General features: G+C 27.1%; 1 long non-coding RNA gene across 1 annotated transcript; it reads right to left on the bottom strand.

Annotated features, from left to right (window-relative positions):
• Positions 12122-13389, bottom strand: LOC107612615. The gene is made up of 2 exons (XR_001613820.2): positions 12617-13389; positions 12122-12424 (listed from the first exon to the last, which is right to left on the bottom strand). It is a non-coding gene; the product is annotated as an uncharacterized LOC107612615 (long non-coding RNA).

The raw sequence follows: 13411 nt of genomic DNA, 5'->3' as shown, positions 1-13411 counted from the left end.
TTAATATATAAATAGTTTTTTATTAATTAATATATATAATTTTAAAAATTATATATAATAAATTAATAATTTTGGAATTTGAAATTGCTAACAAAAACTATTCATGTTATCTGTTTTGTTAACATTATCTTACGGCATTATTAACATTTCGTAATTATTATGAATTTTTTGTTTATATTATTATTAACATTTTGTATATGTTATCTGTTTTGTTTATATTATAAATATGAATGAATCAATTTGAGTGTTTTAACCAAATTTTAAATACTAATTTAAATTGAAATTATTGTGTGTCCATATTAATGTATATCAAACTGCCAATTTAGTATTTAACCGTGATGATTTTTGGACTAATAAAAATTTAGTTTCTGAAATTAAAGAATCTATTTGGTCATTTTAAAAAATAAAAAACTTATTTAATGTGAACTAAAAATTTTAAGAAGTATTTTAAATATTACCTCGTTGATAATGATAGATCTAGTTTTATTAATGGAATTTGTCCAACGAGCATTTAACACTAAGACACAATAAAAGTTGTTGATAATCTTAAATATTTTAGTAGTTTGCAAAAATATTTTTTGGGGTAATAACCAGGAGCGGAGCTAGAAATTTTTTTAAAAGGGACTAACATAAAAAATATAAATTAATAAGAGAGAAAAATTAAAAAATTAAAAGGAGCCAAACTGAAAAATTCAAAACTTATACGTACAAATTATTAATTTTGGGGGAGACCATTTTCCCTATAACATGACTCCGCCACTGATAATAACTTATTACATTTTACCTTCATTTTTCTATTTGAAGCCGTCATAGTATTAGTATGTATGATTTAGACTTCATGATAAGTAAAAACAACCAAGATACTGTTGCAAAAGCCACTTATTCTAAAGGGCAACAATAACATTAATAAAGTAAATTTCATAAGTGGCATCAGTTAAATATAGTTCAATGATTTGGGATAATTTTGTAAATATGTAACTCCATTATGAATAGAAAACTCAATCAAATACTTTGCAATTTGCATGTAATCTTATACTAACACAGTAACACTCAACCCTTTTCTGATGACTACCATATTAAGTATTAAAAGGAAGTGACCAAGCTCTTCTTAAGTTCTTATAGTGACATTCAACTTTTTTCAAATAGCTATTACTGTTTGTTTAATTAGTATATTTTAAATAAAGAAATAACCTGTCAAGACACAATTTTTTGAAATAATTATTAATTTATTAAAAAATTACAATGGTATATGATAATTTTGGAGGATTTTTTTTCAGAAATAGAATAAAAATTAATTATTTTTTATACATGATTTTTTAACTTTAATTTTTTAAATATAATTTTTTTTTTTTATTTAGGACGAGTTCACCTAATCGTGGGCGAACTTCATTTCAATTTTGTCCAAATTCACGTAACTCAAATTTTTAAGCCATTATCATGATCTTCAAGAGTACATATGAGTACACAAAAATACATAGACAACAACTATGACTTGTTCAATATTACTGGCAGCAATGACAACCATTATCATCGTTTCCAGATATATACAGTACACGAGAATAAGTCATATTTAACAAAGATTTTTTTTCTCATTATAAATTTGAAAAAAAAAACCATTATTTTTATTAAAAATATGACTTATTCATGTGTACTTTGAAGACGATGATAATTATTGCCATTGTTTGTTGTGAAATTTAAGAATTTGAGTTAGCCATTTTTTTAGAATTTGAAGGGAAGTTAACCGGGGTGCCGCGAACTTGCTTTGAAAAAAAATCGTATTTAAGAAATTAAAGTTGAAAAATAAAATTTAAGAAAATAATAATTTTTTATTTTATTTCAGAAAAAAAAACATATTTTTAGATATCAAACCTTTTTTTTTCTGATTTATTTTTCGGGCAAAACACCTCAATAAACCAAATGCACATCAATATTACTTGAATATTGAAAATCAGAAAATGCAACGTCAAAGTCCCAAAGCATATTTCTATATAAATCGAATTGAATCGAATCCAATAGATTTGAATTAGGTGAAAAACGTTAATGGAATGATAATCGAATCAAGTGGATTCAAATTAAGTACATGGTTAAAATGCTAATAAATCGAATAGATTGGCTTCGATTTACATGTTTGCTTCGTCTCCCATGATTCGATTCGATTTGCGTAGACTTTGGCTATAAAGTTTTTGTTTTGAAAAATAATAATATTTATATTTAATAATAATTTTTTTTATTTTAAAAATACTATAATAATATAAATATATAAAAATTAAATAAATTTATATATTTATTAATATATAAAGTTATATTAAATTTTTTAATATCCATATTAAAGATCATGTCCAAAAGAGGCTAGTCTATCTTTGGATTCATGGTAAATGGTCCAGTTGTTAAAGACAGAAAATACTAAAAGTTTATTTAAAAATTATCTTTTAAAAACTAATTTGATAAATTATTTTTCAAAACAAAAACTTTATACCCAAAGTTCACATTCATTATATTCGAATTATAAGAGACAAAGCAAACATGTAAATCAAAGCCAATTCATTTGATTTATTAGTATTTTAACCATGCACTTAACATTCGAAGTCAATTCATTCGAATTCACTTATTCAATTTTCATTCGATTAACATTTTTCATTTAATTCAAATTCATTGGATTTGATTTGCTAAGTGTTTCATTAAATCAAATTTAATTAATTTAATTTATATAAAAATGTGCTTGAGACTTTGAACGTTGGATTTTATGATTTGAGATATTCAAGTAATATTAATGTATAGTTGGTTTATTGAGGTGTTTTTGGTTTCTGAGTCCAAGAAACGATATTATGCTCGTATAATAATAAATAAAAGAGGAGGAAAAAGCAATAGAATAATACATACTCTTTCTCTTCTGGAGTCCAATGAACTGTTTTCTTTCTTTCACTAGTCATAGTTAAAGGTTGGTGTTCGATTATGTTGGTGTTAGCAGGTTGGTTTTGTTCACTTGTTCCGGGGAGGGAGAGTGGATTGCGTTCCAATGTGGTGGGAGGTGCAGGCATGTTGTGAGGTGCAGCAGGTGCAATGGAGGTGTGATGCAGATTGATTTTAGATAAATAAGCACCATTTTAAATTTTCTTATTAAAATTTTCAATTGGCCAATTATGAGGAATTTTCTAAATTTTGCTTTGTAACAAGATTTAATTTTAACTGAGGTGCTCCCATGTCGGCGGCAAACGGTAGTTCTGCCTCTGTCAATGGAAGCAGTGATTGAAACTGAGGCACCTCCAACAGTTTCATAATTGAGAAAGTATAACCAAGTTGGGTTGGTCTAGTGGTTAGGTCACTAGTCCGCTTAAACAAGTGTCGGGGGTTCGAATCCCGCCTTGTGCATGCAGCAACCCATTGGCCGGCGGCAAACCCTTAAATAGAACTCAGTACCGCGACGGATTAGTCCTTGACTTGTCGGGTTGGGGGATACCGTGGGAAACCAAAAAAATAATTGAGAAAGTATTAAATTCTTCTTCACTCATTCTTGGATTAACTACTACTTCTTCTTCTTCTTTTTAGGATTCCAATGATATTTATGAGAAATTTTTTAAATTTTGCTTAACTTATCTTATATAATAAATTTTAATTTTTTAAAATTATTTATTTTTATATCTTTTAAATTAAATATTAATTTATAATCTTTTTGGATAAATAAGCACTCTCTTTTTTTAAACCCCATTTTAGATCTTCTTCTTATTAGAATTTTAAATTACATTATGAGTAATTCTTCTTCTTGTTAGGATTTTAAGTTAAATCTTCTTCTTAGAATTTTAAATTAGATTATCGATACTACTTCTTCTTCTTAAGATGTTGAATTAAATTATGGATAAATCTAAAAAGATTTCATCAACTTAAAGTTACTATTATCTTTTATCAATAAAATCTTAAAAATTTTTTTGAAACATAATAGTACCATTAATCCAAGTCGCAATAGTTTAAATTAGACTATATTGATTTTGCTTTTTAATCTAACACCCCTCATGTAAACATACATCCTATTACAATCTGATTGAATGAAAAGTGTAAAATAAAATTACTCTATGAATACTAAAAATTAATCATTACGTATTTATATTTGTATATATGTTATACATATATTACATATATTTTTTTAACAAATTAGTTCGCCAATAAATAAGTAAACATTTTAAAGTAAAATAATTAACTTCATTATGTTAGAATAACCAAATATTTTTAGAGTAGTATAATTGATTTTTTTTTTAACATCAAGTTGTATGTAAAAATAATTATTTTAAATGCCGGGATTTTTTTTGAAAAAACGCTAGAGTTTAAAGTAATTATCTTTTTATTTTTGAAGTACAAACACTGATATAGATATAAATCATGCACACATAAATTTTAAATTTTTATAAGACATGAAACACAACATGTATATATAAAATATAAAATATTTTTAGATAAATTGTAATAATATTTTAATTATTTTTAATATCTTTTTAATTATAAAAAATAATTTTTTATTAATAAATAATAATATATCATTTCTAAACTCATTTTAAAAATATAAATAAAAAATAAGATTGGACACAACTAATACATGATGAAATTTAGCTATGTTCAAACGTATTTTTTTAATTTGTATTAAGACATGATTGAATCCCGAAAACGCATGTGTGCGTGTCTAGCATACAAACACGATAACTCTTAAGCCACCACTCAAATAAAAATCCCAAAAACAACCTTTTTAAAGATGCCTACGTGGCAAAACCTAAACCATATATTTTAAAGCCACACTTTTCACTACAAAACACTTAAAACCATAACTTTTTATAAGAAAAGCGTTACCTAATGGAAAAAAGTAAATTAGAAGATTTAAGAGAAGAAATAATTAAATTATCAAAATTAATAGATCAAAAACTAATGATTTTAACTAATGTTAATTGTAATGACACCGAATTCTTAAAATCAATACAAAATGATTTTTCTCAAAATCTTTATTTTACTATAAGTTTTATTGAAGGACTTCAAAAACTTAAAAAAACTTATTTTTCACATAGAATTTCTAAAAAATGTTACAATGGAAATGATTCCCCACATCTTTATCATACTTTTAACCCACAATTAAATTCTATAGTAGATATGCTTGAAGAAATATTAGTATCCATAAAATCTAAAAGAAATAAGGAAAAAGAGAATCCCAAAGAAGAAAAATTTCAAAATATAATCAACATAACAGAATTAAAAGTAAAACCACCATTGAAATTATGAATATTGAAAAAAAATTAGAAGAAGTTACAATGCTTTTTAAACAATTAAAAATGGCTCAAGAAAATAATATTATGGAACAAAAATTTCAAATAGAAGAAAAATTAATAAATTCTGAAAATATAGAAAATGAAGAACACATCCTAGATTATTCAAGTGATGAAGAACCAGCAATTTCAATACAAGTAAAAAATGAAGTTGGAACATCTAAGGATAATCAATCTCAATTTAAATGGGAAACAGGTTTTGAAAATTATGCTTTTAAAAAGGGATTTATAAATAAAGATTCAAAGTACACAAAAATACCATCAAAATACGTTCCTAAAATCCAGGAAATGGAAGGAGAAAGAATGCTCGATTTAGACTGTAAAAAGAATGAAAAAGAAATTTTCGAAAACTGGTTGAATTCCTTCTTATTAGAAGCCTTTACTAATCCAAAACTTAGTGAATTGTCTGGAAGAGATATCTAGAATTATATAGGGTTTCATATTAAAGGAACTATAAGAGATTATATGACATCAATAGAAAACCAAGTAATAGAAGAATTAGCAACAAAAACAACAGTTTATGATAAGATATTGCATATAATGATGATTCTATATAAAGAATTTTTTGGAAAAAATATTATAGATCATAGACAAGAAGTCTATAATAAAGAATATCAAGAAGCAAAAAATCATTTAGCTAATATTCAGATATATGATTTATGTAATGTGGAATCTTATATATGTGAATATAGAATACATTATTATAAATTAAAAGAAGAAGATAAAGACCATTATCTTAGTATGTATATAACAAAACTTCCATATCCTGCTAATGAATTTATAATGGGAAGATTTATAAGAGAAATAAATAGAGGGACAATTGAAAATAATTTTGGCGGAGCAACCTCTGCAATAAGAGAGGAAATAAAATAACGTTTATGCAAGAAGCAACTTAAAAAAGATTTGAAAATATAATTAGAATTTGCTGTCAGGATAATGAAGATATACCTCAAAAATATGGTCTTAATAAAAATTTTTAAAGAAAAAAAAATATCAATTTAGAAAAAGAAAATACTATCCAAACTGGAGAAAAAAGAGGTATTTTAGAAAAAAAAACAACAATAAAAACAAAAGATAAAAAAATGACTATTGCCCAAATAAAAAAGAAAATTGTAAGTGTTGGTATTGACAGAAAGAAGGACATTATGCAAATGAATGTCCAAAAAAGAAGGATAAAAAGGACCTTACCAAATAAATAGAAATTGCTAAGTCTTGTTTCATGGAACCATTAGAAGAACTGATGATAACTTAGACTATATTTTTGAATATGTCTCAGAAACAGACTCAGAGACTGAGTAATAATGCCACATTTATTACTATAAAAATATCAGAAAAGTTTATAAATGCTTTCATAGATATTGGAGCAACACAATGCTTTACTAGTACAAATATAAAACTTGATTGGAAAAAATTAAAGAAACCATTAAGAGTTAGAATAGCTGACAAATCAATACATAAAATTGACCAAAAAGCAGAAATGGCTGAAATATTTATTCAAAATTATAGGTTCATTGTTCCATCTATATATATGTTAGATTCTGGAATGGATTTTATCATAGGAAATAACTTTTTAAAGCTATATCATCCATTCATTCAAGAATTAACATATATAGTTTTAAAAGCTCCACACGATTCTTCAATAAATCAAAAATCAAAACGTATAAAAATACCAACTACTACTATAGATAAGATTTTAAAATTTAAAATATTTTCTATATTAGAAACATGTTATTTAAATTTATATTTTTAGATAAATATTCCAAAAAATAATCTTGAAATAAAAATAGAAGAACTTTTGGATGAAATTTGCGCTGAAAATCCTTTAGATATTAAAAATACAAATAAAGAATTAGTAAGCATTAAATTAAAAGATCCTACAAAAGAAATAAATGTTCCAAATGAAATTCCTTATTCCGCAAGAGATAGAGAAGAGTTCTCATTAGAATGTAAAGATCTTTTGGAAAAAGGAATTATAAGATTAAGTAAAAGTCCTCATGCGGCTCCAGCCTTTTATGTCGACAACAATAATGAAATTAAAAGGGGAAAATGAAGAATGGTAATTAATTATAAGAAGATAAATGAAGCAACTATTGGTGATGCTCATAAACTTCCAAGAAAAGATTCTATTTTAGAAAAAATCAAAGAAGCAACTTGGTTTTCATCTCTTGATGCAAAATCAGGATATTGGCAACTTCGTTTAGACGAAGAAACAAAGAAATTAACTGCTTTTACTTGCCCAACAAAAGAATCAATAAGTGTGTTACTCTATGAATGGAATGTATTACCATTCGGATTAAAACAAGCCCCAGGTATTTATCAAAGATTTATGGAAGAAAATCTAAAAGAGTTAAATGAATTTGTTTTAGTTTACATTGATGATATACTAATTTTTACAAAACAGGATAAAGAGATCATCTTTAAAAATTATTAATAGTTTTAGAAAGATGTAAAGAAAAAGGATTAGTTCTTAGTAAAAAGAAAGCAAGAATAGCAAAACAAGAAATAGAATTTCTTGGATTAATTTTATCCACTCAAGGAAAGCTAAAACTTCAACCAAATGTTTTAGAAAAGGTAAATTTATTTCCTAATAAAATAGAAGATAGAAAACAATTACAAAGATTTTTAGGATGTATAAATTATATTTCTGATCAAGAATTTTTAAAGAATATAACAGAATACACTAAAAGCTTATTTCCAAAAATAAGTACTAAAAAAGAATGGAAATGGGAAGAAAAAGATAGTATGCAAATTCAAAGAGTCAAAAAATTATGTGAAAAACTTCCTGAACTTTATATTCCAGAAGAAAACGACTACTTAATAGTAGAAACAGATGCTTCAGACATAACCTGGTCAGGATGTCTAAAAGCTAAGAAAGTTATAAAAAGTTTAGAACAAGAAAAAGAATCACTAGATTCTAAATATTTCCCAAAGAAATTACTTTGCAGGTATATTTCAGGGACTTTTACTCCAACAGAACAGAGATATACTACTCATAAAAAGGAAACTCTAGCAGCAATTAAATCTCTTAAAAATAGAAAATTGATTTACTACCCAGAGAATTTACATTAAGGACAGATTCAAGTTACCTAACAGGTTTCATACGATATAATTTAAAAGTTGATTATAATCATGGACGATTGGTAAGATAGCAATTATTTTTGTTACAATATCCAATAAAGATTGAATATATTAAGGGTGACAAAAATGTTATTGCAGATAAGAATGGAGTTCGTCTACAACGCATTAGATCAAGAAATTAAAAAATATGAGCAAGAACTCGAAAAATGCAAGCATTGTCAACAAATAAGAACACAGATCCAATCTCTCAAGAAGGCCATTGAAGCAATGAAATCAACACAACAAGCGAAACCATCAGAGTTCAGCCAGCTAAGCATGGTGGACAAATTAGGTGAAGAAAAAAATTCAGAAAATATAACAATTGTTGAAATTATTAAAAAATCCACCCAAGATAAAAAATATTATGTAATTTATAATGACCCCATGAAAGGAGTATATGATGCCTGGGAAAAAGCAGCACCATTCATACATCAATCAAGGATAATTCATAAAGGAGGATTTTTAACACTGGAAGAGGTAAAGGAATCCTTCAGGGAATATGAAGCTCTTCATCCAGAGCAAACCCTAAAAAGAGCAGATAAAGCTCCAATTCAAACCCAGAGAACAGGAATAATAAGAAACATTCCTACAAGGGCTGAAATCAAGGAAAAGAAAAGGGTCTGTAGATCAAATCTCAGAGAAACCCTTAATATAGTCCTGAATTGGACTGAAGAAAAAAGGGGCAATTTTGGGATATTATCCTATTGCCAAAGAACAGCTAACAAAGCTGGTTATCTTTCCGGATGCTTCCCCATCTGACACTTATCAGTTTTTCCAGTATGGATTAATTGATACAATTTTAATTTTTAATGATCTAAAAATTATTAGTGAGTTTTCTGCAGGATTCGTTGATACAGTAAAGAGATTTAAGAATATGATTGACAATGTAAATCCAAGGGATGTATCCCTAAAATTTACAAACAATCAACCTATTTTTAATGAAGAAGAAGAATGCTTGGTTCCAGCACACCAAGTAATATTCATGTCCGTCTTCCCAGGAAATTTTCAACCAATTGATCGAATTCAAGATTTAACAATTTACCGTCACGAAGGAAGATTAGCCAGCACATTAGCAAGGGTCTTTGAAAGAACTCAAAAAATAACGAAGGAATCTCACACAAGGATTAATTATAAAAGTAGAAATACTCTACTTGTGTCCAGTAAAAGAAATGAAATTGAAGAAAGAGAGATGAGACTCTTGGTGGAATTTGAATCAGCATTCTATAATTTATCTGGACTTTTAGAAAAGCTCCCTAAAGGGATAAAGAGAAATCTCTGCTATTTGATAAAAGATAGAGAAGACCACAAGTGTCAGCTATGTGCCTCAGAAATATCTGAAGAAAGCAATAATGAAACGAAATCAACCCACATGATAAAAGAAGAGGACAGTACATCTGAAGCCCACATAATAAAAGAAGAGGACAGTGCATCTGAAGCATCCCTCAACATTATTGCATAATGACGTAAGCGCTTAGGTCATAAAGCACCAATAATGTAGCTGGTGCAAGATAATAAACAATGACGTAAGCAATGACGTCATAAGAAGGGTAAGGATGAAAATTGTCTATCAGACCCAACTATTATAAATAGGTTGCTTAGGCAATTGTAGGGATCATTAGAAAACAGAAAGCAGGAGGCTAAGAGTACTCATATGCTAGGAGAGCAAGGAGGAAGCTGCCGAGGCGATTCTGTAGTCTGACAAAGAATTCTTTAGGGAAAAATAGTTCTAAACTCCCCTCTGGAGTTAATATCTACAATCTCCCCTCTGGAGATAAAAACACCTTATGTAAAATATACTAAATAAAGGAAGTTTTTCTCCAGAAAGGTACATCTTTATCCTAGTCTCTTAGTTATGAATTATTTAGAAAGCTTAGAATTAACGGAAGAATCTGATTATTATAAATTAACTGCTTTATTAGATAATGAAAAACAGGCTGTTCTAAAAACAGAACTAAATCTCAAATCAAATGAAAATTTTAATAAACAAAATCTTTTAAAATAAATTTTTAATAGAAAAAATATAATATACTATGGAAAAATTCAACTTGAAGCTCCTATAAAAATAAAATCTACTAATGGAGAACTTGAAATAGCTTTGATAAATGATGAAGAATTGAGTAAACAGATTGAGAAAATTAAGGATCAACAAAAAAATCTAAAATTGGATGGATTCATATTAGTACCATACAAGTCTTAATTAAATCTACATATATGAAAGGAATTAATTCACCAATAAGTTTAGCAATCTGTGACAAAAGAATTACTGATGACCCAATAGATCAAATAATTGGAATTGTTCATGGAAATTTGGCAAATGTAAATGTTAAATTTAATGCCCATCTTAGATATGCTATACCTTTATCAACTGAAAATCTTGGAAGATCTATAAGTTTAGCTTATAAATTTCATAGAAAAAGTTTAATGGAACAAGATGATGAACCATTTTCAATTACATATGCAATAAATTATGCTTTAACAAATAGCCATCATAGTATAATATTTAAAAATAGAGAAAGAATTTATGTCGATGAATTATTTCAGAAAATTGTAAAAACAGAAATACCAAAATATAAAGCTATTGAAAACCCAGTTCTATTATTAAAAGAACCATCAAGGAGATCATCAAATTTTCAAACAAGGGAATCTAAAATTAATAGTCCTTTAAGTTTATCTAAATTAAAGATTAAAGAGGAAAACTCTGAAATAAAAGAATTAACAAAAAAGGTCGAAAAACTAAATGAAACCCTAAATACTAAATTATGACAATAAATAAGGAAGAAATATATGTAACTTATCAAGATAAGAAACAAGAGCTCTTTGAAAGAGAAAATCGTTTGAATTATTTACAGTTTTCTGAAATAAATCAAAGAGCATTTAAAGCTCTAAAAATAATCTATAACAAGTTAAAAAGAGAAGTTGAAGAGCTAGAAAAATTAATAGAAAAAATAGAAAATAGTGATGAATCAATGATAGAGTTTGCAGAAATTCTAAAATAAATAATGTTAAACAAAACTATTTTTAGGAATTATAATAAGATTACCTAATTCATGAGGCATAAAAAGATTAAAAAACCAGAAAATAAAATAAAAAGAAAATTAAAAAATAAAATAGAGGAGTATAAAAGAGAATTAAATAATTTTCAGATCGAAATTGATAACTTTATAATAAAAAAGATAGAAATAAGAATAAATATAAACAAATTAGAATTAAATTTAAGAAATTTATAAATGTCTGGAAAACATATTACGATATTATAATTATGATAGAAATTAGAACAGAATTAAAAAACTATAAATATGAAATCAGAATTATAAATATATATCAAGGATTAGTAATAAATAATCATATAACAAATATAAGAGAAATTGCAGAAATGGTTAATACTTTAGATTATGAAGTTGCAAATTATTTCTATCAAAATCCTTTGAATAAAGCACCGCCAATTAAATCTATACAAATTATAAACTTATTCGAAGCAAAATATAAAGAGATAGAAGAAATTTCGAAAGAAAAATTAAAAGAAAAGTCGAAATTGAAAAATTGGTATCAGAGCCAAGTCAACGATTAAGGATAACACTTTCTCTTTAAGCAATACTTTTAGTGATACGCTTTTAAATCAATAACAACCACAAAATGAAAAACACAACTTTATCAGAGTAGCCACCAAAATCTTAATATGATCAACACTACCTGACAGAATAATTGTGCTACGTTTCAACTTTTTTCTTTTTTTCCTCCCTTAAGGGAACCGAGTCAAAATCACAAAATCTTGCACTGTATGCAGCTTAAAATCATTGAAGGACAATACTTGGACCGTTATACCAAAGCAGTAATACATCAAGGTTTTGAATTTTCACTTTATATTTACAAATTTCAGATAATGCTGCAACTTACGTTACATGTATACGTGATCATATCACCTCCTTTTCCAATTTCAAAACCGCCATGAAAGCTTCTTGAGGCACATCAACTTTACCAATGGACTTCATCCTTTTCTTTCCTTCAGCCTGACAGCAGAAAGAGAATCATACCATTATGAACAATCTTAAAAAATAACAGTAACATCAACTTGCTATGAAACCAGTTTCGTGTTTCCCTGTCATTTTCTTTGATACAGGAAGAAATACTATTTAAGGTGAATGCATGATGCTATCTTGATTGATAACTAAAACTATCAACTTAGATCAATCGGGCAGTACCTGTTTCTTAAGTAACTTCTTTTTCCTCGAAATGTCGCCACCTAGAAAAATGACATCGAATGTGAAAAAAATTGTCAAACAGCAACCCAGGCAACCAGAAAGGCAAGGGAATCAAAGTGAAACTTTGTCATGCAAAATATTGTTCATAAGATATACATGGAAGGAACATTCATTTTCAAAATGGAGAACACGATAGAGAAAACCTGAACATGTTAAAGAAGAGACTTGACACAATCAGAATTCAAATTGCAAATTATTTAAGCCTCCTTATTTGCTAAATAGTGGACTCGATACTCTTGGATTCAGGGTTCAAATATAAAGGACCAACTATATCAAAGTAGTCCTCAAACTCTCTTGAGTGACCACTTCAGTCCCGGATCTTTGTTTATTAAACCGGTAGTTCCTAAATTTAAAAACTACGAGATAGATCAGTCCTTAAAACTTACAAAATGAGATATTTAAGTCCCTCCTCCAAACAACCAAAACTCACAAAAAACAATTGATCTGTCTTACAGTTTGTAAGTTTAGGGACTAAAGTGCCCATATAGAAAAAGTTTACTCATATCATATCAGCCCCTTCAGCTTACAGTATGGACAAGCTCATTTGTCAACACTGATAATTCAGCTTAACTATGAAGAATGGAAGCTGAAAAACTTGAACCACTCACTATTTCATGATGAAATATGTAATACCATGTCAAGATCAAACACCAAAATTTATTAAACAGAATCTCAAAAATATTCAACTACTGAAGGTATTCTTTAAAACTGTAGTGCAGAAACTCATAGGATTAC

The sequence above is a fragment of the Arachis ipaensis genome, chromosome B08 (genome assembly GCF_000816755.2).
Source record: "Arachis ipaensis cultivar K30076 chromosome B08, Araip1.1, whole genome shotgun sequence".
Classification (NCBI taxonomy): domain Eukaryota; kingdom Viridiplantae; phylum Streptophyta; class Magnoliopsida; order Fabales; family Fabaceae; genus Arachis; species Arachis ipaensis.
Note: the sequence above shows the minus strand (reverse complement) of the source record. Positions and strands in the feature narration are given on the sequence as shown.